Source organism: Podarcis filfolensis (assembly GCF_964270895.1).
Source record: "Podarcis filfolensis genome assembly, chromosome: 4".
NCBI classification, from domain to species: Eukaryota; Metazoa; Chordata; class Lepidosauria; order Squamata; family Lacertidae; genus Podarcis; species Podarcis filfolensis.
In genome coordinates, this window is record NC_139607.1 from 84497817 (window position 1) to 84520765 (window position 22949).

The 22949-nt window shown below is 43.1% G+C and overlaps 1 long non-coding RNA gene across 1 annotated transcript; it reads left to right on the top strand.

Annotated features, from left to right (window-relative positions):
- The first annotated feature begins 386 nt into the window (after window positions 1–386).
- Window positions 387–4561, top strand: LOC310760615. Its single transcript, XR_014547065.1, has 2 exons — window positions 387–672; window positions 4140–4561. It is a non-coding gene; the product is annotated as an uncharacterized lncRNA (long non-coding RNA).
- The last annotated feature ends 18388 nt before the right edge of the window (window positions 4562–22949 follow it).

Consider the following 22949-nt stretch of genomic DNA (forward strand, 5'->3'; position numbering starts at 1 on the left):
TGCTATTGAATAGTGAATAGTACTTAGTTTATTTGATACAAGTCATTTATTTTAGTCGTTTATGTTTTTATTATGATTTTCTTTGTATTGGAACAGATTGTTTTAAAGTGTGTGATCTTTGTTGTATATTTTGTTGTTCCTTCAGCTAGTAAACCACCTGGTATAGTAATATAGAATGGCAGTATACAAATTAAAAGTGAAATTTTAAAAATGAAATTAAATGAAATACTAGTTGCTGGAAACTGCCGGAAGGTAAGAGTACTCTTGCATTTGGGTCCTGCTTCTGGGCTTCTCCTGGGCATCTGATTGGCTCCTGTGAGAACAGGATGCTGGACTAAATAGACCATTAGCCTGATCCAGCAGGCTCCTTCTTAGATTCTTAGAGACATTATAGCTCCTGTGTTCATCAACATGGGATAAGGGACTGGGGATGCCCTGAGCAGGCTGCCCCCCAACACTGTGAGCTACCATCTCCCCCCAAGAACCAATCTGGTTGCTTGTGCAGTACACAAATGTAGCCCTAGGTGAGTGTCTGAAGGCAGTTCATATGGGAGCCTCTGTGAATATAAAGGTTCCCATACAATCCGGAACCCCAATTGTATGGGATTCCAGATTCCATAGTTATGAACATGGGAGCTATAAGGCCTGTGTCAGGCTTGATTCTTTATACAGGTATACTGTTTCCCTTCCTTATTCTGCACATTACATAGGAACACAGGAAGCTCACTTCGATCATTGTTCTGCGCAGCTCACAGGAGCTCTTGAAGGAGCTCTCCAAGGTCTCAGACAGGAAACATTTCTAGCCCCACCTGGAGATGCCCAGGAATTAACTTGGTGCCTCCTGCAGGCACGGTATCAGCAGCGACTGGTGTGGTGGAGCAGAGACAAAGAGATGCCCATCTGACGCCAGCAGCACCACAGATTATCTGTATGGGGATACGATGCAGTGGGGCAGTGGGACTGAAGCATGGGATTGGCTCCACCAGTGCACCCACACAGTTCCTGACCTCATTACAGCTCTGGCCCCATTCAAGCCCCACTCAAGTAAGCTGTACCACTGCCAAGCCAGGAGAGTAGCTCTGTCCCTACTTGCACCAGCCTCTACTGCAAAGCATCTATTCTATCTCTGAGTTACAACTCTTTCAGATACTGCTGGGTCAGGGCCCAGATCTTCTTCTTTGGCCAAGTAAGACTGTCTTCCACAAACACGGTTTTAAGAATGAGTCCGTAAGTGACTGTGGAGGCCAATTCTGGATCCCTACATCCTTCCACAGTGGGGACATTGGTTCCTGGGCAGGAGTTGATCACGGTGAGGGTTTGCCAAGCGTGCCTTCTGTGAGGAGAACCTGAGCTTACAGGGTTAAACAGCTCAGAGTGTACACCCTGCCTACAAGTTGGGAGGGGGGAGATTGTGCGTCATTATGCGTCATTTCCAAGAGTCTCCAGCCTTTGTTCTTTTTCTCTACTTTCGTTTTTTGAGGAGAGAGGACGTGTTTTCACGATGCTGTTTGCTGTGATAGACAATGGATAGTCTGCTGTAAATAAAAACTGCTTTTAGCTGCTAAGATCCTGAGTGGACTTTATTTAAGCACACTGAAGAACGCGCTGGAGGTTCCAGCTTTCTCTGACCGCTGCTTATTTCTGTGTTTGCTCAGAGCCTTTGGAATGTGGCCTTTGAAGTCCGGAGGCCTAGCAGAACTGTGCAGCCGAAGCGGGCTGGACGCCAAGGCTTATCTGAGCAATAAACATTCTTCACCTTCCTCTTAGCACGTTTCACCTTTTTGTCCCGGGTTTGAGCGTCTTCAAAGCCTATGACACCTTTGGTAAAGGCTGTTCCCCAATTGGCCAGTGTTTCCCAGTTGTTGGTGTTTATACTACATTTTTTTTAGATGTGCCTTGAGAGAGTCTTTGAACCTCTGTGGTTGACCACCAGCATTACACTTACCATTTTTAAGTTCGGAATAGAGTAGTTGCTTTGGAAGACGATAATCAGGCATCCGCACAACATGACCAGTCCAACGTGGACCACTTATAAACACCATCTCCAACTCCTTGACGGATTCCATCAACAATGTGTCCCAAAAAAATTACACATCACCTGGGAAGACAGGTGAACTAATGCCACTGTACTGGAAGAACAGTATAGATCAGGGTGGGTATAGGTGGGTATCAGGGCCCAGATCTAGACCCACTCTTGTTCTTAACTACATTTTCCTTGAATATTACCCAATGGAGCTTAATTCATATCAGTGAAACATCATGTTTCCTCCTATTGACATCTTTTTTGACCCAACGTCTAAATTAAGGGATATTTTTATTGCCATATTTAAGGCCCCAAACCAGCCGAAACCAAAAGCCTCTGATATGATCTGCAATCATCCATCAAAAATCTCACAAAGAGCCAATCTGGCTGCTTAAGTGGTACAAAAATATGGCTCTCGGTTTTTGGCATTTCTTTTTAAAAAAACACAAATAAGCACACATATTTGTCAGGTTAGCACATGGAATAACTTCTCTCTGGCTGAAAACAGAAGTTTTCAGCAGAAACTGCAACTCATCCTTAACTATGCGGATGTGAACATTCTGTTCTAATATGTATGGCAAAAAGTTATAAAATTGGCGGGACTGAACGTTTAACTGCCGTAACTGGGTATTAACAGACAATAAACCGCACATCATTTATAGAAAATTCAGCTGGTTATAAATTCCAGGATTTATGGCCATTTTATAGCATCTATAATGAATATGAAGCTGTGATTTTGCATTCAAATTAGGCATGTAAGAAGCCATTCAGAGAACTGTTTACTGTTTTCATTAACACTGGGCTTGCATCCCCCATTCACTACTGCTTGGAGATTGCGTTGGGGTACAGCCTGCAACCTTCGCAGACTTCCCTACTTCCTTATAATCCCTCGATCAGTTACCAGATGCTCATGACAACTAAATCATATCTATAGCACCAGCTGCTCTGTTTTTCAGTCCATTGTCCAAATTACAAGGCTCAATGAGGTATGGAAGGAGACACGGCGTCTTTAGGGAGCACTTCTTGCAGTTTCAAGAAGAGCTTCAGGGGAAGGCATGAGATGTACCCAACCCCTCCATCACCTCCTAAATGTTCTCTAGCCCACCTTGTGTCTGTGGTTAGCAGCTAGGCAGACTGCAAGATGCAGAGCCAACTGAGGTGGGGCAGGAGGGGTATTTGGCCTGGGGTCTGAAGCTGAAAAGGGGCTTCCAATTGGACACTTGCCCTTTTGGGGGCATTTGGTATGTTTTACAACTTGGTCATCAGGCCAGATTGTGACACAATTGTTCAGTTTACAGCTGCAAACTTAAACAAATAAGTAGTGTGATTTGATAAAAGACTTCATTTTGTTTTTCAATTGTTGTCGTCAGATGTTTAATATCAAATGTGGCATTGCATAAATATGAGGTTTTATTTACACAGAGAAAGCCTATAAATGCTCTTGTTACTTAATAAAAGAATAAAATTACACATACACCCCCCGTCTTGGGCCTTATTTTGTTTTTGTGTGCTGCCGCTTTTTATTTTTGTTATGGAGACTTCTCCGTTAAGTGAAATACCAAGCAGTTTTTAAATAATATTAAAAAATCCCACCCCCCAAATCTCAAAGCTGCACTCTTTCCAATTCCATACACTCTTCTGAAATCCGTTTAGATGTATGTGAGGCTCCTCCTGGAGACATTTATATCTATCCCTCGTTCTCTGGAACAAGGGAAAACACAAGATGGCTGTCCAACAGATTGCACAAGAAGCATCTGTTTGCTCAGCAACCTTCAACTAACACAACTGCTGTGTTGGATTCCTTTGTTGAGTAACCTGCAAACTCTGTCCTCCGTTTCTGCAAGGGGTCTTGTGCTAGTAGACAGAGAACATTGCCTACAACCCATAGTTCCTGCCACAGGGCAACTGAAATGCCCTTTCTGTCTACTTTTTCCCCCCTTGGCCATGAGCTGCACGGAAAATAGGTCAAGCATTTGTGGCAGGTTGTCATATATCTTGCCAGCAGTGCTCAGGAAACAAGCCCTGTGAACACAAATGGAATAGCTTTGTATTTTCAATGCATGCAGCAAGTCTTCCCGAGTACCTAATATTTTCTCTCTCACTTCGCTTTCATTAGGTTCATCCTGGGGTGACTGACTAATCCAGCTCTCAATAAATACAACAAAAGTGACACAGCTAAAAAGATGCAAGGTTTCTGTAATCAGATAGATATTTATTCACATAAATCTGAAGGGTGTTAAGCTTTATTATTTCACAAGCAGCCCCCATGAGAAAATGCACAATGCGGGATTTGGATGGCCCATGCATGGTACGTCCTGGTAAGGACCAGAAGTTGCTTTCTGCAGTGAAAATGACTTCCCAGATGATTTCCTGCTTCTGCTGTACAGCGAAGGTCCCCATGACATGATACTCTCCATCTCTTGACTGTCTGCTCATTGTTTTAAGCTGTCATTACATGTTTATATTTCGAACATTACCAACTGTTCAGCTCCTTGAATGGGAATTTTGCGTGTCACAATAAATTCCTTTTGCTGCTAATTTGGACAATTCATTTATGGCTCCTTTGGTGGAACAGAACATTTTGTGTGTCCATAAAAGCCCACTTCATTACATAATTGTCCTCTATGATACATTTGTTGATCATATTTCCTTGGTATTTACCTACAGTCACAGCCCTGTTTTCCTGTAGATTTATCCCAGCCATCATTACATAAAGAAGAAAAAGAAGACTCCCTTCAGGAGTCTCAAAGCGGCTAACGTTCTCCTTTCCCTTCCTCCCCCACAACAAACACTCTGTGAGGTGAGTGGGGCTGAGAGACTTCAAAGAAGTGTGACTGGCCCAAGGTCACCCAGCAGCTGCATGTGGAGGAGCAGAGACGCGAACCCGGTTCCCCAGATTACGAGACTACCGCTCTTAACCACTACACCACACTGGCAGGAATGGGACATGTTTTGCAGCCCCAGAGCCACTTTCCCTTCTGGATAACTTTTTAAAGGCCACATACCAGTAATGGGTGGGGCCAGAGACAAAAGTGGGTGGATCAATGGGTGTAAATTTTGCCTTTGTGTGATAGGCTAGTTTCTACACACGCTTGCACTCCCCTCTCTATCCCCCATGCAGAAAAGCAAGAGGCATTAGCAGAATTCAAGGCTACATTCCATCTAGGCAAAAACACTTTGGGTATAAAGCAAGACCATTAAGGAGTGTGGCCTGGGTTTAGGAGGCGTGGTCTAGAGAATGCCCTGAGAGGCCTGGAGGGCCACAATTGGCCCCTGGGCCCAAGCTTCCCCATCCCTGGATAAAGGGCACCTGCAGATGTTCAATATTTTGTGGGAGGGATTCAAGGGTATTCTAGGAAATTTAGGTTTGCAGCATCAAAGTAGATTAAGGCACTCTGTCATCCCTGCACAACAAATCCACTTTATAAAAGAAACAGACCTTTAGCTCTCAGGGAAATGATGGGGAAATGCATCAGAAAGTGTTGAGTGGATGAATGATTGATTGATGGGAAGATGTATAAACACCCCATAAGCAAATTGGGATGTATGCAGTTTGAGTACTCATTGTTGCACAACCTCCCTGCAATGACATCAGAGCAAATGTTCAATAGCAGCTGGATATAAGCTAACCTCTCTTTGCTCAAGCAAATGAGGAAGAATGCTCAGTACATTGGAGAATCCCTTAGGTATTCCTGATCTCCCGGTCCCCCCCCCCCTCTCTCTCTCTCTGGGCACTGCAGTATACATTCAATGATGCATGTTAGCAGTTCAGAGTTATTGTTGCATTTAATGATAGGAAGGCAATTTAGCATTATACTAGTCATCATCCAACTCATCGGAAACAGACTTAAGCAATTAAAATGCAATTCCAGGGAGCAATTCCAGCATGTGCAAATACAGGTGCATTAGAATCCCTGTGTTTGCCTTGAAAAGCATTGTGGCTTTGGGCATATTCCAAGCAAATGCATACAAAACCACACCTCACCTCCATTTTCCCCGTTCTGTGGCTAAGAACCTTACCCTGGATCATGTGAAGGCAGAGACGGTATCTGGAGGGCATTTGCAGCCCCTAGCAAGCAGTCTTTTCCCATTCAAGATCTGTGACTACCAATCACAGAATCCCCAGTAGGAAAAGATATTGTACTGGGAATCTGGGATTGTCCCCTCCTTGCCTACTTTTTCCATGCACCAAGGTAAGTTTCCTTGTAGTCAGCATTGACCTAGACTAGTTCTGTTAGCAGTACTGAGATATGGCATGATAAGGTTGCCCAAGTTAATTAACCTCAAAGAGAGAACTGGTGCAAGCTGACAGAGGTCTAAGGAGAGGTGAAGGAACAGAAGGTTAAAAAGGTTGCTCCCTCAGAGTGGAGAGAACAACCTATTAGGAGCAGCAAGTGGAAGGGAATGAAACCTGGCTGCTGCAAAAGATTACTGTTTCCTCCTGAAAAAAAAGCAAAAGTAGCTGTGCTGGACTCATAAAAAGAAGAAAATTCCCAGCATCCCTGACTCTGTGTAACATTCATGAGGAAAGATGGAATGGGAAGAAATGATAAGAATAGAAGCCAACACAATGCCTTCCAGATGTTAAGTACTACAACACCCATCAGCCCAATTAACAGGGATTATAGGTGTCGTAGTTCACAATATCTGGAGGGTTGATCACTGCTGGGGTCTCAAGCAGAGGTCTTTCTTATCAGCTGCTAACCAATCTAACATGCTAGGGATTGAACTTGAGAATTTTTGCATTCAAATCATGCACTCTTCCACCAAGTTATGGTCCCCCACCCAGTTGTCTTTTAAGATAGAGCCCACTACTAGGAGACTCCACCAACCACAAGATTTGCCTTGTTGGGAAGCAACCCATTCAGTTTTGGGACCCTTCTGTGTCTTTACAGTTTAACAATATTCAGGTCTGAATCAGAGCTATTAAACCTGAAGTTCTGTTTCCTCACACTGATTATGACGGGGAACAGCTATAACTTTACATCCTTTTCACAGAAGTGGATGAAATTTGCAGGCAATTAAGCTGAATTAAGCTCCCAAATTGCAGGCAGATTAGTCAAGGGGTTTTCATGCAGGCAATGTGTAGCTGTATTTATTTTTTAAAGAAAAAGCCTATAACCTTTTTATTTACTGTGAGAATTGGACACAATTTGAAGGCACAGATTTTCCTTCCAAAAGGATAAAATCTGCAAACTTTTGGGGCAATATGTGCAGTGGTTCCCTCCACAAACTGTAGACTTTATGGTATGGGTAGGTGGGTGTGGGTGGGTACGCACATGTATGTGTGTAGATTGATGAATTGATAGATCGATAGATAGTTGAAGGAAGCAAAGGGCTTGGGCCAGTGCTCTTGGACCTGCTCTCCACCCATTGCTTCCTTCACCCACCTGTATGAACTAACTTCATTTAACATTACATGAGTTCTATAGGAATTTCACTTCCCAGTGCAAGAATATTTAGCTCACACACATCCCCTTTTCGTCACCTACAATTAGCATCAATAATTTTTGGGATGTCATTTCTACTCAACCTTACTTGGTAGAAACGTTCCAGTGATTGCAGTGGGACGTGTCTGTAAACATGTCTGAGATTAGGCTGCACAGCAATCTTGATATGAGCATTTTATCTAGGAAATACATTTTCTCCCAATGCTTTCTTCTTCTTCCTCCTCCTCTTCTTCTTCTTCTTCTTCTTCTTCTTCTTCTTCTTCTTCTGTCAAGCACAGTCTTTTCACGCTGAGCTGCCATTGTGATCAAACAGATGGAGATTTGCAAATGATCTTGATGGCCATTGTATTTTTTTTTATCTTACTGAAATATTTTCTGAAGTATTTTAACCAGCATATGGCAAAATCACTTTCTATCAAATGAAGGGATGGGGAAGTGGGGGAAATAAAGAGCCGAAGAACAAAGATGCTCTACCTTCTGCCATTAAAATTAGGATGAGTAATGCTGCTACATATTAAATCAGACTCCTTTACAGCAGCAGGATTTGCTTTGGAGTCGCTCTAAAAAATATGCAAATTTATTAAATGAAAGCATGCATTTAGTTCCTTTTGAGCTCTTCTCTATGCAGCAGCTGGGGAAATGCATCAGCTATGCCTCCCACTGGCTGCTACCTGTGGACTGATGCTGGAAACACTCCTCTGATGTGGAGTTCTCCCACCTGTCCACCCAACGTGTGAGTTGGTGGAAATGTTGCTGGTGGAATCCCCACGGGTGGCAAACAATGGAAAGCCTCAAAATGGGGCTTTCCAGGAGTGGAGAGGGAGTGGGGCTGAGGAAGCTGACTTTGAGTGATGGCATCAGACCCAAACCTTCCTGTATGCTTGTGAAACATGGACCACTTATAAACCTCTTCTGTGGAGGTTTTTGGCTCAGAGGATGATCTCCAAACCATCCTAAATAGCTTTGCAGAAGCTTACGAAAAGCTTGGCCTATCACTCAACATCCAAAAAACCAAAGTGCTGCACCAACAAGTACAAAATAACCCCTCTGCAGCGCCACAAATCCAACTCAGTGTTGTAACGTTGGAAAATGTCGATCACTTCTCCTACCTAGGCAGTTATCTTTCCACAAGGGCCAACATGGATGCTGAGGTCCAGCGTTACCTGAGCTTTTTGAGTGCGGCTTTCTCCCAATTGAAGTGCAGAGTGTTTGAGGACTGGGACATTTGCAGGGAAACCAAAATGCTTGTTTACAAAGCTATTGTACTGCCAACCTTACTATATGCTTGTGAAACACGGACCACTTATAAACACCATCTCCAACTCCTCGAAAGATTCCATAAATGGTGTCTCCGAAAAATTTTACACATCACTTGGGAAGACAGGCGAACTAATATCAGTGTACTGGAAGAAGCAAAGATCACCATTGTTGAAGCAATGATTCTTCAACATCAACTTCGTTGGACTGGTCATGTTGTGTGGATGCCTGATGATCATCTTCCAAAGCAACTACTCTATTCCAAACTTAAAAATGGAAAACAAAATGGTGATGGCCAACAAAAGAGGTTTAAAGACTGTCTCAAGGCAAATCTTTAAAAAATGTAGTATAAACACCGACAACTGGGAAACACTTGCCTGCAAGTGCTCCAATTGGAGAACAACCTTTACCAAAGGTGTCACGGGCTCAAACTCAGGATGAAAGGGAGAAACGTGCTAAGAGGAAGGCACACTTGGCAAACCCTAACTGTGATCAACTCCCTTCCAGAAACCAATGTCCCCACTGTGGAAGAAAGTGTGGATCCAGAAATGGCCTCCACAGTCACTTACGGACCTACTGTTAAAACCGTGTTTATAGAAGACAATCTTAGTCGGCTACAGTGATCAAGGAAGAAGAAGAAGAAGAAGAAGAAGAAGAGGAGGAGGAGGAGGAGGAGGAGGAGGAGGAGGAGGAGGAGGACTGCAATCTGCCTACCCCATGCCCCATTTTTTACCCCAGCCATTATGTGACTGTGGATGAACAATAAATGCAATAAAAACCCAGCCAGTTGGATAGGGAAAGTGTGAGGATTTCTCCCTAAGCCTTCTGTTTTATCAGGATGAAAAATCTGTGCCCCAGCATAGGATTGTGTGGCCTCAACTACGGTATATTCTCCGGAGTCAACAGTACTTGCCTCGGCAGGTGATAGGGGTTGTCTCCAATCCTGTGTATCAGGAGAAAAATGATAATTCCTTTTCAACTTAGCCTCACTTAAAAAGGATCCACTTCAACAAGGAGCAGACAGGGGTGAAAACTTGATTCCTGTTATAAATCGAAGGATTGTTATTTACAGCATAAATAACTAGAGAAAGAACATAATGGATGAAACCCATCTGAGTTGCAGGGAGGTTTTTTATTATTATTTTGAGCTAAGTAAAAGTGAAATGATGCACTGACTCATTATCAGGAAATATTTCAGTTAATTCAGAGAGATCCCCATTCGGAAGCGACAAGGCCATCTCAAAGGCTGCCATCAGAAGAAAGCAATGGCTCTTTCATGCTTCATTTTTTGCTCCCCATCACAATATGTTCATGTCCAATGGCACTCTTCTTGCTAATCATAAATTTAAAAATGAATTGACCTATTTTCCTGCACTAATAAAACAGACTTCCTTTCTTATCGTTCATACAGAATTCCAGGACCATAAACCTACCCGGGGTGCACCTTTCACCATGCTATTTACATATAAGTAGACCTACAAGATATTCCTTCTATGATGCTGCAACAAATTGTCACTTGCACACCATCAACACCAGACACACACACGACATAAAATGCTCTAGAAACGTATTGGATTTTGTGATTGGAGTGTATTTATTACTTCAGCCAATATTAGCAAGAGAGGGGTAGGAAAATACCTTGTCATTTTTCCATAGACAATTGCATACTAAAAAAACAAGCTTCCTCCTTCTTCTGCCTCCTCCTCCTCATCATAAATAAGATGGTTATTTCCACTACACCCTCCATCCATGGTATCTGGCAGCATCAACCAAGGATGGTTGCATCAAACTTTTTCTGGACATTACCAATTTAGCATGTGTTCATCATAGGTCCACTCTGTTCCATTTCTGTAATAAGCTAAAAAAATTTTTTAAAAAAAATCTCCATGGAAATTTGCATTTAAATGATATTTACATATTTAACCATATATTTAAATATTTAACCATATATTTAAATATTTAACCATATATTTAAATATTTAATCATATTTTCTCTTAAAATTAACATATGTAACAAGTACAGTCTTGTACATATTTACTCAGAAGGAAGTCTTATTGAGGTCAAGGGGACTGACTCCCGGTCTAGTCTTATGCTACCATCTGAACCACACTTAACTGGGAGTAAGTCCTCACAGGACTTACTTCTGAGCCTGTAATGTTAGGGTAGCAAATGTATTTTGATACTTCTTTATTTGAAACTGAGAACTGTGTCAGAAGATTTAGGAAATGCAAAAACCCATAGATAACTTAGCACATCAGTTTGGGAGGTGCAGCATGCAGGTCCAGTCAGTTCATATTGAAAGTCAGAAAGACTGGATGCCTCAAGCTGCCCTGGTGTCAGTGGCTTTGACTGTGAGACATTCTAAGCGTGAGCCTCCACACACTATTTGAAATACTGTTGTAATATTGTGGAGTCATATATCTGCATTGTTCTCACTCTGCTCATCCTACGAGGCCTCTGGGAACAATATTTCAAGGTGCAATTGTCCTTAAGATTTTATGGATTATTTTAACGGACTATCAAATACCAGGCACCAAGACTTTTAACGTAGCTTGAGCAACTTTGCTGAGGATGGCTGCTTCTCCCATTAATGATTAGTCAGTCTCAGGAGAAGATTGTTCCAACATGAGACTGGCTGGCTGATCACTTTACAAAGGGTTGTTTCAATAATCATTTCATGTTGAGCGAGAAAAGAGAAGTGAATTCATGCCACTCTTTGATTAATGGAATAACGATGAAATGCTTCATTCCAACAGACAGAACAAAAAGTTCCAGTGATGGAGCCATAAATGTTTTCAAACTAAAGAAAAATTTTCAGCTTATTCCTTTATTTATATATAAAAAAAACTGCCTCCCATCCTTTGTCCATGGAGCTCAATGTAGGGCTTTTACAGCAGCCCTGAGAGGTAGGGTAGGCTTGGTGTGGAGACCTGACTCTCCACACCAAGATGTGGTGGGTCCTCATCTGAGACATGTTGTCTGCAGATGACACAGCCTTGACAGTTCACTCCAATGAAACTCTCTACGGAGTCTCATCAACTCTTCTGCCCAAGCCTGAAGGGAGTTCAGTCTTAGCATCAGTCTGACAGAGACCAGTATCCTGAATTGGGATGTCGCCAGCACTCCACTTATCAGCATACTTGAGGTGGTAGATGATTTTGCCTACCTGGGCTCCACCATAACCAGCAACCACTCCATCAGTACTGAGATGGGCAAGCATGTTGGCAAGGCAACCAATGGCAATGGCTCACCTCTCCAAAAGGGTATGGGAGAATGTGATGCTTAGCAAACACCAAGATGAAGGTCTACCAGGCTTACATGTTCAGCATGGCTGTGGGACGTGGGCAACTTACTCCCGCCAAGAGTGATGCCTCAATGCCTTCCACATGCACTATGTCAGGAAGCTTTTGGGCATCACACAACAGGACAGAGTCTCAAACAAAGATGTGCTTTCCCAAGCCAACCTTCCCAGCATGTTCACACTTCTGTATTAGCTATGTCTATGCAGATTTGGTCATGTCCCCAAGGACCTGCTCTATGGGCAGCTGGCTGCAGGCACCAGGCTGGTTTGCAGACCAACTCTGCAAATGTGCTATGAAAGCTGGCAACATTAACCCTGCCATGTGGGAATTCCTTGCAGACGACTGCAGTGTCTGGAGACAGACAGTCAGGTTGTGCATCCATAGTAGTGACCAGAGGAGGAATGGCCATTGGGAGGAGCGCAGAGAGAAGAAATGCCCTGGTGCAACTGCAGCAGCACAACCGGACGCCTTCATCTGCCCCAGCTGCAACAAAACATGTCTCTCTCATAGAAATCATGTTGCAATAATCCAGCCAACATGTTTTACACCTCGCAATCAGATTTCTCCTGGGCTAGTTTGAGGGTCCAGTAACACTTTGTCAGGTGTGCATGCAGGAGCCTGGCCCTGTGACCAATAGGACTCTGCAGGACTGGGGCCTTCCTAAGTTTGTTCTGAAGAGGCAAGGCCGACTGGTAACTCACAGCACCTGGTGGCAAGAGCCGGGAAGGGATATAAGGTCAGCATTTTCCCTTCGGCTCTTTGCCACAGCAACATGTTTCCTACCTTGCTGCGTTTGATGCCTTGACTCCTTGCTTCCTGACCCTCGGATCCTTGACATCGTGTCTCCTTGCTTCCTGACCCTCGGACCCTTGGCTTCTTGGCTCTCTGATCCTCAGACTCTTGGCTTTCTGACCCCTGGCTTCTGGACTCCCGTTCTTGCTCCCACCCTGCCATCTTGCCCCTGGTTCCAACATCCCCAGCCAGGACTTCGATCACCCATGAACCGGACCGTGAGACACCTTAGGCTGGAGTTTCATGAGTGGACTGCTCAGTCTAATTTTGTTCTTCAGAAACCAGTGGGAAGGAGAAATTTGAATTGGGGTTACAGCATGATAGGAAGGGGGTCCCCAAGCTGCTGTTAACTTGTACCATGGCCCCAATGCAAATACTCCACCCCCAATAGCTGCTTTTTGCATAGCAAATCTGTGTTGGGAGTTCCAATTATACAACTCCAGGTTATTGACCACAATACTCAGCTGAGGGACAAACCTGACCATCTCTACAAGTTGTGAGATATATCAGGCAGGAAGAAATGTTGCCAGGTGGTACTCTAACGGGATAGTCTAACCAGCACCGTAAGAACACAGCCCTGTACGAGTCTACTGAGAAGTGAGTTCAAGGGGTCTTCATCTCAGGGATATGTGTACATATAGGACTGCAGCCTAAATGCAATTTCAACAATGCAGGACTCAACTAAGTCCAGTTAGGGAAACTTTGGCAAAATCCTACTTTGCTTCACTCTCCCACTGATTCTTATTTCTCAGGGGGAAAGCACACCTGGGTTCCTCTCACGTAGATGAGAATACCGGCAGCAAATGTAATTAACCGAACATTTTACACTTCTCTAAACATGAAGCTTCACAAAATAATTTATTTTCTCTCTAGTGCTCTTGTTGGCATTCTATTTTTTCCCCCTTTCCCACTTAAAATAGATTTGGATTGCTCTCTTCCATATGTAAATCAGATTTGGATGCCAAGATCTGAGCTCCTACAGTTGATTGCACTCCACTTTTTCAAGGAGGCCCTCAATCGTTGCATCTCGAGTGATGATGAAGAGAAACGCAGGATCCCCTTTCCCAAAGCTGTATCCCTGAGTGACCTGGGGAAGGGCTGTAGCTCTGCAGTAGAGCATCAGCTTAGCATACAGATGGAAGCTCTTGGGTTCAATTCCTGGCACCTCCAGGTAGGGCTTGGAATGACTCCTGTCTGGAACCCTGGAGAGCTGCTGCCAGTCAGTGCAAAGCGTATTGAACTAGGTGGAACAATGGCCAGACTTGGTATAAGGCAGCTTCCTACCTCATTATTTCTTTTCTGAAGTAGTTATCTGTGAGCTGGTTTAGCCTCATGTCTCCAATTTCACCTCGGCCCCCAAAAGTGCAATCGGGGGATAATAAGATCGTTAAAAGAATCCCTGAAATAACATAGAAGAAGTTCCTCGAGCACTTGAAATGCACTTTATGAGCGCTAAGGCTACCGTCTAGCCAAATGTTAGTACTTGTAAATCCCGCTGATTTTCATAGGACAGATTAAAACCTGATCTGAACTTTCTCAGAGCAATCAATTAGACTTGCACTGTGTAATTTTGAGTAGCTCAAAGAAGTATTACAACACCAGGAAGAGCTTTCTAACAGTAAGAGCTGTTCGATAGGGAAATGAACTCCCTTGGGAGATGGTAGACTCTCCTTCCTTGGAGGGTTTAAGCAGAGATTGGATGGCCATCTGCCGTGGATGCTCCCAACTCTACAATTCTATGATTCTAGTATGTACATTGCTTATTGTATTACAGTACTCTTCACATGTGCATCCATGGAGTCCTTGCATGCAAATGCTGCCTTGTTAAGCTGAATGAAGTGAGTCAACCCAGGCATGCAATGGAATTCATGCAGATTTCTTTCTCCATCGAAATTCTTGGTCTATACAGCACTTCTGGAGGTAGGGACCCAAACAAGCTTCAAATCCTCCTTTCTTCAATCTTTGTTCAATGTTGGTTGCCAGTCAGCTCTGTACGGCAAAACTGGGAATGTCAACTTCATTGCCTTTGTTTCTAAGAAGTGTTTCCCCTTCCTTCCCTTCCGAGTGTGGGCAATGAGAGGACTGAATTCGCACTCAGTTCCCAGGTAGCCAGATCTGATTGGTTATGTGGTGACATCAAACAGTCAATCTGAAAGCAAAGTCCTCTTATTTCCCCCATTCGATATCCCTGTTGCCAATGCAAGAGGAGGAGGTCCATCTTCCCTTCAACCAATGGAGAGAGGAAAAACAACGTATGCCACCCTGAATGCCTTGGTGGGAAATAAATGTAATAGTATAAACAAACAAACAAATCTCAATCCACACTGTTCAATTCAAAGTCTCAGAATAATATTCAAAGGGGGAAGTACTTATAAAAAATATTTCTGATGTTACTAAAAATCACAGCAGCTTTATAATTTGATTAAGAATGTTTAATATCTCTATATATTATATTTGCACTGGCCTGTTGTCACACTGTAGTTTGTGTGGCAACCAGCAGATGGTGCTAGTACTGCAACTTACATCAGGCAGTGTCTCCAAAACTTGGGTGTTTTTCGACTACAATTCCCATCATCCAATGGTCCTGCTAGCTCAGGATGATGGGAGTTGTACTTCCCACATAGCTGGAGACCCAAGTTTGGGAAACTGTGACAGAGTAAGAGGAAAGAAGGGTGGAGGCTGAAGGAGGAAAGGAGTCTGAGGCAGAGGAAGGGCGGGTGGCTGAAGAGGCAGTGACTGAGGAGGAGACAGAGAGAATGGAAGGAAGACTGTGGGGGCCATTGTCACTGGCATCATCACCTCCCTCCCTCTCATCAGGCTTCTTGGGTGTCCTGGGGAGGTGAGTGGAGCAAGCAGGGTCTTCACCCTTCACCCTTCGTTAATATTAATGATTTATAATTCTACAATTACTTGTGCTCCCAGCAACCCTGTGAGAGAAGTACTGATGCACCTGTTTTATGGGCAGATAAATCAGTCCAGGGAATATGGACTTGCCAAAGGCTACAAAACAAGATCACAAAAAACAGAATTTGAGCTAAGTGTAATGTATTTGCTAAAAATGAAAATGGGATTTGAAGGAGCATTCACTATGACTCTTAATGAGACAAAAGGAAATACCTACAGGCAATATTCTGTTTCCTCGTTCTATATTTATCTATATCTATATCTATCTGTCTGTCTGTTTGTCTGTCTGTCTGTCTGTCTGTCTACACACACACACACACACACACACACACACACACAAAACCAGCTCCCTGTATTGTGGTCAAATATTGGTTTTCTGATTAAAGGAATTCAGGCCTTTTTGCCAAGATTTAAATCACGTTGCAGTTGTGGTTAGTGCCCCACTTTACAAATTACAAAAATCTACACAAATCTACACCTGCAATTCATATTTTAACCCCAGAGAGTTTTTTGGTTCCAGCTTCCAAAAAATTAATGGTGCACTTCACATCGATTTCAACAAAAACTTATCTCAGGTGCTTACGGTATCAACTGCAAGAAGCTATTCCTTTGGATCTTCTGATAAACAAATAAAGAACCGTAATGGTTTATTACCTCATTCTCGTTCTTCTCCCGGAGTATACCCTGAGCGACTAGACATTCCATGAAATGCATTTACTGTTTTATGGACTACCAGATAATCCTAGGAGCCAAATATACTCCAGGTGCAACTTGAGAACCAGATAGAATCCATGCAAAAATAACACATTCCTTTCCAGCAATTTCCCACAGCTTTTAAAAGTGTAGATCTTTACCCCCACAAAAGCTGTTTTGTGAGCTTCACAATAACGTAGGACTTGCTTGCATCTAAAGGCAGCTTTTCATTTTCATTTTTTAAAAATCAAAATACAGTTCCTCCAGCAAGAATGGTTGTTAACATGCCAGAGCATAAATAATCACCTCAGCGCTTGGAGTATACCACACTTGATTATATGCCTCTCCTGCTCCAATAAGGCCATTTCCCCCTTTTATTTTCTTTCTTTCTCGTAAAGCTTTGTATCGGCTTTCTCTGATTGTGTACCACCACCTCTCATCTCTTTGAGGAGTCCAGGAAGATTGAAGCATGTCCTTATTGTGGAAGGTTCTAGGCAGGAGATTCCCCTCAGGATTAAATAAAATTGGATAACGAGAGACGGGGAAACGGGGATGGCAATTATGCAGCAGAGTCGAAGTCGTTTGCATTTCAACCAGCTTTTCAAATACCGTTTTTTGCTGGACCTTTTCCACTTGCCAATATGTGAAATGCAAATGCGTCTCAAAGATTACCTGACCTCGAGTGAAATCTGTGCCAGCTGCCGTAGGAAGATACAGAATTGGGGCCTTCACACTTGGTCGCTCCCTGCTGTACAGCTTGCCCAGAAAACCTGAAGTTCCTCTGCCCAGGAAGTCCCTTTCTTCACAGATGCAAATTCACTGCCTCCTTTGCAGAAGCTTACTTCACTTATAAGTCCTGGGGGAATTCCACAGAAAGTGAAAAGTTAGGTGAATTTGCCGACTCCTTTGATGTAAAAGTGTTTCTTTGTTTTACTCTAGTTTATTCATAGACCTGTCAACACCCCGTTCATCAAGGGCATGTAAACAGAATACAATATGCTAAGCAAAACGTACCATTCAACCAATTCTACTACAGTGGTACCTCAGGTTACATAAGTTTCAGGTTGCATACGCTTCAGGTTACAGACTCCGCTAACCCAGAAATATTACCTTGGGTTAAGAACTTTGCTTCAGGATGAGAACAGAAATCGTGCTCCGGTGGCACAGTGGCAGCAGGAGGCCCCATTAGCTAAAGTGGTGCTTCAGGTACAGTTTCAGGTTAAAAACGGACCTCCGGAACGAATTAAGTACTTAACCTGAGGTACCACTGTATTGAGACATCCCTCCGTTATCACACACCAAGGAAGGGACGTAGCTTAACAGTGGGTATTTACTTTGCCTGCAGATGCCCACAGGTTCAACACATGACATCCCCAAGTATGAGCTTACCTGTGTATTTGGACATAAACCAAATATTACAAACGTGCCGCAAGGAGTTTCCTTTTCTGCCATCCTCCCCATCTATTAAGGAACATAAATTCAGCCCGGACACTGAGATCCAGCGCCGAGGGCCTTCTGGCAGTTCCCTCATTGAGAGAAGTGAGGTTACAAGGAACCAGGCAGAGGGCCTTCTCGGTAGTGGCACCCACCCTGTGGAACGCCCTCCCTTCAGATGTGAAGGAAATAAGCAGCTTTCCTATTTTTAAAAGACATTGAAGGCAGCCCTGTTTAGGGAAGTTTTTAATACTTAATGATGTATTGTTTTTAACACTCGATTGGGAGCCGCCCAGAGTGGCTGGGGAAACTCAGCCAGATGAGCAGGGTATAAATAATAAATTATTAATAAATTAATATTAATAATATTGTTACTATACAGTGGTACCTCAGGTTAAGTACTTAATTCGTTCCGGAGGTCTGTTCTTAACCTGGAACTGTTCTTAACCTGAAGCACCACTTTAGCTAATGGGGCCTCCTGCTGCCGCCACACCGCCGGAGCATGATTTCTGTTCTCATCCTGAAGCAAAGTTCTTAACCTGAAGCACTATTTCTGGGTTAGCGGAGTCTGTAACCTGAAGCGTATGTAACCCGAAGCATATGAAACCAAAGGTACCACTGTATATATATTCTTTAAAATATGATCTCATATTGAATTTTCATTGAAACTCTTACCTGGCAGCCAGTTTTACTTGTTGTTGCTTAAGTTTGTACATGACATATATTTTTTGTTCTTTTCAGTCATTTGTCTGTATTTTCTTTGAAAGAGGCCATTTATTGTCTGCATGGCTGCTTTCTTTTGAATATCTTAAAATTCAGTAAAAGCCCTTTAAAGGTTTTTCTGATCCCGCCACACCCCCAAAAAACCAACCTTTCACTTGTCATTTTCAAATAAATAAATAATTTTTTGACCATACCCATTTTTTCATTTTGCCTATATCCAGTGCTATTTTTCAAGAAAAATGGGTGCTGGAACTCACCATGAGCGTCCCCCACTTTCCTCTTTCTCTTTGAATGGCAATGGGACTCGCCTGAGAGGTGTGGGAACTGGGTTCCGGTGAGTTCCGACTGAAAACAAGCCCTCCTTATAGGCATTTTAATAACTGGGACACACCCACTTTCACACGAGGCGCCCTGAGGTCAATGTGGCCCTCGGCTTGAAAAAGTTTGCCATGCCCCGCTTTACCATTTATGCTGTTGTGCTGCATGAGATAAGCAAAACGAAATCACTAGCTCAATCCCTGGCACAACAGGAAGCATCAGAGGTGAGATGGCTTACCTGTGGCACTCCAGATGCTGTTGGACTTCAACTCCCATCATCCTTCAGCACTCGCTATGCTGACAGGAGCATAACAATATCTGGAGGGCCACAGTTTAGCCACCCTTGTGCTACAGAACCAAAGCGCAACTAGCACTAATGGCTACTTTTCCTGCAGCTCACAGTTTTTCAAGTCCAACCCCTAATGACTTTGGAGCTCATCCATGAAAGCCACTTACATAAAGTCTGTACACAAAAACATAGTGTGGACCATATTAAGCCTTCATTCAAATGGTGTACAATCTTTATGGAGAAAATGGGCGCAGATGAGTGGCCTAATCATTTAAGTAATGAGAATTTTACACTTATCTAAGGAGATTTATGAGGACAATTATCCTAAGCAGGAGTTTCCAGAATGAGAATTATTAGCAGTAATAATTAACCTGCAACGGGAGGGGGAAAGAGAGACTGATTTCTCAGTGTGTTGGCTTAATCATAATTGAATGAATGACTAAATCTACCATTCTGAATATTTAAAATAAATTTGAACTCATGTTGATGATAATTATGACTAATGGAAAGGGAGGAGAAGAGAAAAATCCACACAACTTTGCACATCTAATGGGTTACCTTCCTGGGAAATCTGAGAACAGCAAACTTGAGCATTTGTTATGTGGCAAATCAAGTTGGTAGGGAACGAACGGCGCCTTGGTATTAGACACAGTACATCCAAACTTTCTTCATTGTTTCTGTTGGATCCGCTCATTAATTTAAATTTAACCCACCCCTATTCCAAAAGATTCAGGTGAGCAATCCACCCACCACTCCAGCAAAAGAGAACAACATTTCATTCCCTACTCTACTCCAGTTGAACCCTGGTCCCCAAAGGTGAGCCTTAGGTCACTTTCAAAAGGTGCTGCCAAAAAGTGCCATCAGAACAACTATCTGCATGTCTCCATTGCTATTGTTTGATGCATGTGAGCTAAAGACTATGATATATCGCAGAGTGGAAGGTCTGCAGGATCCAGTTCTCTGAGGCTCTCTGGGTTAAACCCAGAACCTTGGGCTATGCCCAGCTGCCAGTACATATAATGAAATGCTGTAAATACCTTAGAAAGCACAGTTACTTCAAACAACCAAACAAAATTATTGTGTTACAGATAAGCAGAGACACAGTGTCATTTTTTAAATAAAACACTGTTTTGGGAAGAGGGAATTTAGAGCAGAAGTGTGTGAAGGGGAGGATGGGGTGCTTAACCCTTTCCCACCCACTGTTTCTCTGCTCCAGACCATTCTCCCTATAGTCTACTCCCTACCCTTTCCAGTAACTTCCCAAAAGCCTGTCTGCCTTACTGAGTTTCCATCACGAGTTTCAGAAAGCAGGATGTGTGCCCTCATTTAGAATGTTTTCTTTGTGTCACATGGTCTTCTTTCCTCATGAAATACTTTTGCACGTGGGTTTATACTGGCTTGGCCTTTTGTAAACAAAAACAAAAGCAAACAAACAAACAGTGCGGTAATCCTTAAATTCCAGTGGCACCTTTCAGTTCTGGAGAAGACCCAATCCCATTCAGCTCGCAGTGCCCCAAAACTCCCATGCTGAGAAAATGAAGTATCATCCAACCTTTAAGGCGCAGAGAAAATGACCACAGTGATTGTTTGCTCAAACAAATACAGTAACTGCGTCTGGGAATGTAATTTAACAGCCATGTTCGGACATTTCCTGTCATCCATCAATTACCCGATCGGCAAGCAGAGCTGTTTTCCCACAGAGAAGGCTTGCTATTACCACACTAAATGGTGCCTCTGCTTGCTTAATGCAGGGGAGACACTGCCGGGCTTCAGAAACAGAACCAAAAGAAAATATTTCCGCCTTTCCAAAGTGGCAAAGTGAGCATGGAATGTCAATTTCCTTCCTCTTTTCTGATTCACATCCAGTTTCTGAAATATAACCTTCCTTGAACTATAACAAATTGCAAATGGAAGAGATGTATCAGTTCTTCGTGAGCCACAGATTTCCCCTGCCCCCTTTCCTTTTCTGTAACACATTTCAAAGGCAGGGCATTAATCAGTTTTAAAATACCAAATGATAGGATTTCTATGAACTCCCCAGAGCCCACATCAGGCCACAATTTAATTCCTTGCCACGACCTTCCCTTCTGTTCTTGTGTTCACACAAGCTCTGCCCCCTGCCCAAGTTTGCCCAATTACCATCTTCAGCTTACTGAATTTTTTTCATGTTATTTCCCTCAAAGTGAGGCATGTTTAGCCTGTCCTAAGTTGCTTGTTTGCTGCGATGGAGAACAAATAAGGGAAATTCGACGAGCGAAAATGCATCACTGCCCAGAGATCAGATGTGAAAGGTTTTCTTTTTAATGGGGTCCAACTGCTTTAATGTACTCCTCTATAAGTGCATGACTGAGCGTCAAAGAGTTCAACTGGTTGCTTCTTTGTGTGGGAGTGGATGGGTTGGGATTGCACAATAAACACACATCTGTCTCCAATTTGTTGCACATAGCCTGCTTGCTGTGTCTTACAGTTACCCCTTTATTGCAAGGTCACACTTTCGCCACAAGCAAATCACATTTTCTGGACACTCCAAGGCCACATGTCACACTTCCTCGGGGTGTTCTGTTCATTGCTCTTCTCACTGCTGTGTGGCTATGTACCAAATGTGATTCATTTGACGATGGATAATATAACCCTACCACCTTAGGAACATTGGAAAGTACCTTATACTGAGTCAGACAGACCATTGGTCCGTCTGGGCCATTGCTCTCTACTTTGACTGGTGGTGGCACTTCAGACAGAGGTCTCTCCCTAAGACGCCATGTGCTTGACCACTGAGCTACCTCTTCCCTACTTGCGGCCAGTACTTTTTTCCTGGGGGGACTTTCCTGGGATTTTGTGAATCTAAGTTTGGCTTCATTGAGGGGCAGTGTTTCAATATGGGGTGAAGTGGGGTGAAGTGAGGGCTTTGGGGTCTTTGCAACTGTATCTTACTTTTGCATTTCTTTGTAAGCATTTGCTGCCATTTGCCTCCCTCGTTTGAAGCAATTTTATCTCCTACTTCACTGCAAGGTTCAGGCAGATCAGGGAACACGTAATGAATGAGATCATATCATGACCAGACCTACACCAGAGCCAGTGTGGTGTAGTGGTTAAGAGCAATAGTCTCGTAATCTGGGGAACCGGGTTCTCTTCCCCGCTCCTCCACATGCAGCTGCTGGGAGACCTTGGGCTAGTCACACTTCCTTGATGTCTCTCAGCCCCACTCACCTCACAGAGTGTTTGTTGTGGGGGAGGAAGGGAAAGGAGAATGTTAGCCGCTTTGAGACTCCTTAGGGTAGTGATAAAGCGGGATATCAAATCCAAACTCCTCTTCTTCTTCTTACATGGCCCAAAACAGCCAAATTTCTTTCTTTCTTTTTTGAAATTGTATTTATTTGATTTTACAAATGTAAATTTATTACAATGCCAAATATATATCCATAAAAAGAGATTTCTCTGAATTTTGAGATTTTCCCCCATCCCCTCCATGGATCCTATTGCCAACATTTCCAACTACATAATATTTCATAGTCTATATTTTGTCTCTATCCATAGTATTTGTTACATTACAAGTGAGGTTAAAATCCTGCAAATGTTTTCATCTGCTTACAGTGGTCTCCTAAATAAATTATATTTCCCCCCATTCTTTCTAAAAGTTTTTGTCTTCTTGGTTTCTCAGCCTTCCAGTCAGCTTTGCCATTTCAGCGTGGTCTAACAGCTTGGTTTGCCATTCTGGTAGGGTAAAACAGCCAAATTTCAATAAGGGTGAGAATTCCCCTCCTTC